This window comes from Brassica napus, chromosome C9 (assembly GCF_020379485.1).
Source record: "Brassica napus cultivar Da-Ae chromosome C9, Da-Ae, whole genome shotgun sequence".
Taxonomy (NCBI): Eukaryota; Viridiplantae; Streptophyta; class Magnoliopsida; order Brassicales; family Brassicaceae; genus Brassica; species Brassica napus.
In genome coordinates, this window is record NC_063452.1 from 27,832,388 (window position 1) to 27,838,237 (window position 5,850).

The window sequence follows — 5,850 nt, forward strand, 5'->3', positions numbered from 1 at the left end:
AATAAAAGTAAAAGTTATATGGATTTTTGTTGCTGCATTAAACAGCCAGAAAAAAATGATGAAGAGATGGGAAAGTTTAAAATAAAAGAGTGAGAGAAAGAGAAAGTAAATACAGAAAAAAAATATAGAAGAAAATTAGTTAACCAAAAATTATATAAAAGAAACAGTCTGAAATTGTGCCATGAAATTAGAAATTTGAAAAAAATAAGATTTACCTACACTTTCAATCGTGGAGTTCTTTTAATTTATAGAAAGTTTATTTAACTTTTAAAATTTTGTGATTTGCTTAAATTTTATCATGTCGATAACTAATTAGCTTTCATTGTTTTTTGAAAAGCATAAATTATGTGTCATAAATTGTGATTTGTGTTCTAATATTATCCATTACGCACATGCTAATTTTTTTTCTTCCAAAATTTGGTGATTTTTTAAGGAATATCATCTACACTGTTAAACTACACAAACAACAAAAACAAAAGAAAAACACATAAAATATTTTTTATTTAAACATGAAATATAAGTAGGATAATGGTAAACGCATATGGACATTTTTTCAAACATTAGAAATCGAATGACATAGTTTTTTCAATTATTTTTAATTTTATTTTTGTAAAAATATGACATGTGTTGAAATTTGATAGGTTAGTTGACTTGTGATCTAATATATAAAAGATTTTTAGAAAAACGCACAATTAAAAAAAACCCAAGTTAGTTCTTTCGATAGTTTGTTGAATTTTTAAGATTAAAATTTACAAATTTAGTTTATTTTAAACCATACAGTTTTGGCTAGAGGTCTCCATGTACTTTATTATTCTTTACAAAGTAATTCAAACAAACATAAAAATTGTCGGCCTAGACTTTGCAGAGAGACGGGTTTGTGTCAAATGTTGTGTGGAGAATTCAAGATTTTACCTCAAGCCACCGTTGATACATTTTCCAGTTAAGAATTAAGTAGATGATATACGTAGAAATAACAAATTGAGTCTGATCATTCGGGTAAAACAGTACCCTCCTCCTTTGATCCAAGCTACCGTTACTGCCACTATACTCCACAAGAGGCATGCTATCAACCCTGCAAAGTTCAATATTTTATTCTGTTAACATTTGACTGGACTCTTTACAGATCCAATATTTGTTGCAGAGGTCTAAATAAATCTAAATTACTTCTTTCTCATACTTGTCTACAGCAAACTGAATTAATTTTAAAACTGAACAATACAAATGATTATTTAATATTTTTTACTCTGCTTTTGCCAAAAAAAACTCATATGAACTCATTACACACCACTACCATTAATACCTGCACGCAAAGTATGCATACCCTGCAACAAATTTTTTTAAAGCACTCTGAATCTCTCCAAAATCACCTTACCAATATCAATCTCTTCCCAAGTTGATTTTAAATTCGACTGCCACAATCCACCGTATCAATCTAAGAACTTGTTGATGATGAACTTTAGGAGAGATAAAATTTTAGATTTGGCGCAAAAAGAAAGTAGATATGAAGGCACTGGTCGAGATCAAACTGAAATCTAGGAGAGATGAAAGGATCCGTTGTTTTGCTCATTTAATAATGGAGAAGATAGATAAAATCTCAAAAATTAAAGGAAAAAACAGAAAGCAAATTTGTAGATGAAAAAATTAATATAAGAAAGAAAACTGTTTGAGATCATTGTCAGTTAACCTAAAACAACGTGGATAAAATATTATGAGAATAATAAAATAAAGTTTTTTCAACAAAAAAAAATGTCGCTGAAATATTGGGATAGATTTTTCTTGAATATTTTTTTTAAAAAACTATTTTCCATGTGTCATAATCTGATTGGTAAGGTGACTTGTGCTTCATTATATAAAGGATATCCATATTCAAAATATACATATGCATAGATGATTCATGGAATCATTAGAAAATCAGTGGTTATATTTGAATGGAAATTGTAATACATAACACATAGACCCTACTTTTTTTATGAAAAAGACAGAATTGTGTACAACATTTTAAGTATTCATTATATAGTATTATATATGTTAACTTCATAACATACAGTAGGGTCTGGTCCTACAAAAGACAAGAGAAGTACATGTAGTTCATGAGCTATATAAAAATTATGTGACTTATGGATTATTGATCAGACTTCAATTTAAGACCCAAATTCAAAATCCCTAATCAAAGAATCGGAAAAACCAAAATGGAAAGATAAGTGATTGAGATTTATTCATAGAACTTATAAACTAAATGAACACACAATTTATTATGTAATGGACTCATAAGAAGATTTCTGTCGAACACGACTACAACGAAGTTAAAAATAGACGACACATCTTACGGTGCCGATTCTGATTATATCGGCTGAGAGAACATTAATGGTGAGACCATTTGATTATATAATAAAATTTGAAATTTGTTATGGATAAGGATAAAAATACAAAGGCACTCGTCGAATTATGAGATTTGGATTGTTGAAATCATAACGTAATTAACGTATAAAATGAAATGGCAGCAAATCAAAGTTAAAAATGACAAAACAAAGAAAATTGGAGAAAATAATATTATTTTTAACAAAATAATAAAAGAGAAGTAAGAAAAGGAAAAAGAAAATATGAAGTCAGGTGGCGGGGGAGGGCCGGAGAGGGAGTGTCTTATCTTATGTAATGTGTATTAAGGCAATTTTGATTTCCGTAAAATGCCTTGGTAGCGGTAAATAGGCATGGGATGGATCCGGATATCAGAGAATTTAAGATATCAAATAGGCTGGTAGGTCTGGTTGTGACCCCGGATGTATTGTTAACTAGTTCTGGCGGGCTTCTTTTCTTGTTTTGTGTTTCATTCTTCGCACTAATGAGCTTCATTCAATCGCTGAACGTTGATAATAGCTTTCGAGAAGAAATCATGACTCTCCAGCTAGTTCAAACTTCCCCGATTAACAGGAGGTGGTCAAGACCTTAGGCAGCTTGACGCTGGTGCTCGTTTGCGCGCACGTGAACCAACTCATCTATCAATAAAATCATGCATTGTACGGTACCACTACAAGAAAACACGCAACATTCTGACGGACATTCCGACGGACAATATTTTCGTCGGTTTTCTTTGACGACATTCCGACGAGATACCGACGAAACATATAATTTCATGGTCGTCGGTATTTCATCGGTATTTCGTCGGAAAATTCCGACGAAATACCGACGAAAGTCAGGTCGTCGGAAATATCCGACAAAGTTCCGACAGAATAATATAATTTTGGGGTTTCGATAGGCATGTGAAGTTCGTCGGAATTCCATCGAAATATTTCGACGGAAATCCGACGGGTTTTTGACTTTCGTCGGAATGTCGTCGGAATTTTCCACGACGAAACAGATTTTAGATTGGCAAAGTTATTATAAATGTATAATTTGATACTTAAAATATCCAAATAACACATATATAAATTTATAATATGAAATTAGTTCACACCGTTAAAGTTTTTCATATAAAAAAGTTATTTACGTATACATATCAACGTATTCGTGACATCCTCCAATAACATTTATATACTTATACAAATATATTACGGTAATATAAGAGTAGATTTTGATTTTGTATAATATCGAGTGAAACAAGTAATTATTTTAGTTAAACCTCTTATAAATCATTTACATACTATCAAAGATTTCTATGTGATCATTAGACTGTTGTTTTGAAACCCCAAATTCTTATTTCTCTAAATTTCGTCGGAAATCCGTCGAAAATTCCGACCAAATTCCGACGGAAAATACCGACGAAATTCTGACGGACTCTAACCCCGACCAATCAAAAGACATGCAGAAACTCATAGTTTCTCGAGGCTTCCTTTGGCGATATTCTCAAAAAATTCTGACGGAATTCTGACGAAATAAATGTGACGAACAGGTTTCGTCGGAATTTCGTCGGACTTTTTCACTTTACCCGGGAAGAAAATTTGGAAAATTTATTTGATTAACCAATTAAAAAAGAACCAAACCGAATTCCGACGGAAACTGTCTGTCGGTTTATTTTTAATACATAAGCCGACCCTTCTTCTTCTTCCTCATTTTTTCTCTTCTCCTCTGCAATCTTTGCGGTCTTACTCCTCTCTCTCTCTCTCATAAATCTGTGACTCCGACCCCAAATCCTCCAAATCTCTTCTCCAATCATGTAAGTCATCTAAACCGTTCTTCAGATTACATTTTTTTAGGTTGGAATGTTAGAATTGTGGATTTTAGGTTTTGAATCTGAAGATTTAGGATAGAATTGATAGTTTTAGGAGTTATATGTTGTTAGATTTTGTTTTAGGTTGTTGTTTTGTATGTAGATTGAAACTTTTAGATATTAAGATTTTAGAAATTATATGTTAAATATTTTTATACGAACATTTTTTGTGTATTTATAATTATTGAAAAGTTTTATTAATATATATATATATAATGCTTTCAAGTTTTTATTATCTTTTATTGTTTCAAAACGTTTTTATAATTTTATATAACGTTTTAAGCTTTTTATAAAACATTTTAAGTTTCTATAATTTTTTTTTTTAAGTTTGTTATAATTTATAAAACGTTTTCTGGTTTCTAAAATTTATCAAAACCTTTTTCACCTTTTTAAAAACCTTTTCAATGAATAAAATGTTTTTGTGTTTTTTTTTAGATTTAATTAAAACGTTTTTCAGTTAGTAGAAAAAGGTTTCAATTACAAAAGTTTTTAAAAATTTTAAAAAACGTTTTCTCTTTGTTTTAAAATATTTTCAATTTATAAACCGTTTTATATTTTTAAAAATTTATAAAAACATTTATTATAAAGGATTTTAAAAACAATTATACTACAAAAACGTTTTTCTAATTTTAATTATATATATAAAGAATTAAAAATATTTATTATAAATTATTTTTAAAAAATAATTATCTTAAAAAACGTTTTTCTAATTTTAAAAATTTATATATATTTAATGAATTAAATTTTTTATTAAAAATATTTAAATAAAATCTGTTTTATTTTTTAAAAAATAATTTATAAAGTCCGTCGGAATTTCGTCGGAAATATGTTCGTCGGAATTTCGTCGGAAATCTGTCCGTCGGAATTTCGTCGGAAATCTGTCCGTCGGAATTTCGTCGGAAGTCTGTCCGTCGGAATTTCGTCGGAAATTTGTCCGTCGGAATTCTGTCCGTCGGAGTTTCGTCAGAATTTTTTCCGTCGGAGTTTCGTCAGAATTTTTTCCGTCGGAATTTTGTCAGTTTTATATCCGTCGGATTTCGTCGGAAATTCGTCAGAAATTTCGACGAAATTCTGACGAAATTTTTATTTCCGACGAGTTATAATAATTTTTATTAAAAAGATAAAAAAATTTTTTTTACGATACTAAAACTCTAAAAATAATATATAAATTAAATATTTATTCAAGATTTTATAAATATATATATATATATATATGTATGATATTATAAAACTTAAAATAAAATATTATAAGAATAATTTATGTATAAATTATTATAAATCAAACATAAATAATAATGAAATTAAAAAATTAACATATTTTAAAATACAGATCCAGATTCGGATATCCGGACCTAAAAATTAGGATGTCCGCATTTGTTTTTGACGGATCCAAGATTTTACTAGCCGGATTCAGATTCGGGTACTCCGGATATCAGAGCGGATCCGGAGCAGACCTCGGATTGGATTTGAATCCCGGATAATAAATCTCAGGCTTAGCGGTAAATGGCTAAAAGAGTAAAAGTGAAAAGATTTTTGGCATGAGTGCGTTAATACGTAAATATCTCTTTTAGTTTTGAGTGGGGTGTGGCGGCGCTGTACATAGATTTAGTACATCACTCTATAAATAATTGAGTACTAGGTGTTTT

At 29.6% G+C, this 5,850-nt stretch overlaps 1 long non-coding RNA gene across 1 annotated transcript; it reads right to left on the minus strand.

Annotated features, from left to right (window-relative positions):
• Window positions 1-225: 225 nt before the first annotated feature.
• LOC125592840 lies at window positions 226-4,694 on the minus strand. Its single transcript, XR_007328504.1, has 2 exons — window positions 1,373-4,694; window positions 226-1,072 (listed from the first exon to the last, which is right to left on the minus strand). It is a non-coding gene; the product is annotated as an uncharacterized LOC125592840 (long non-coding RNA).
• Window positions 4,695-5,850: the final 1,156 nt, after the last annotated feature.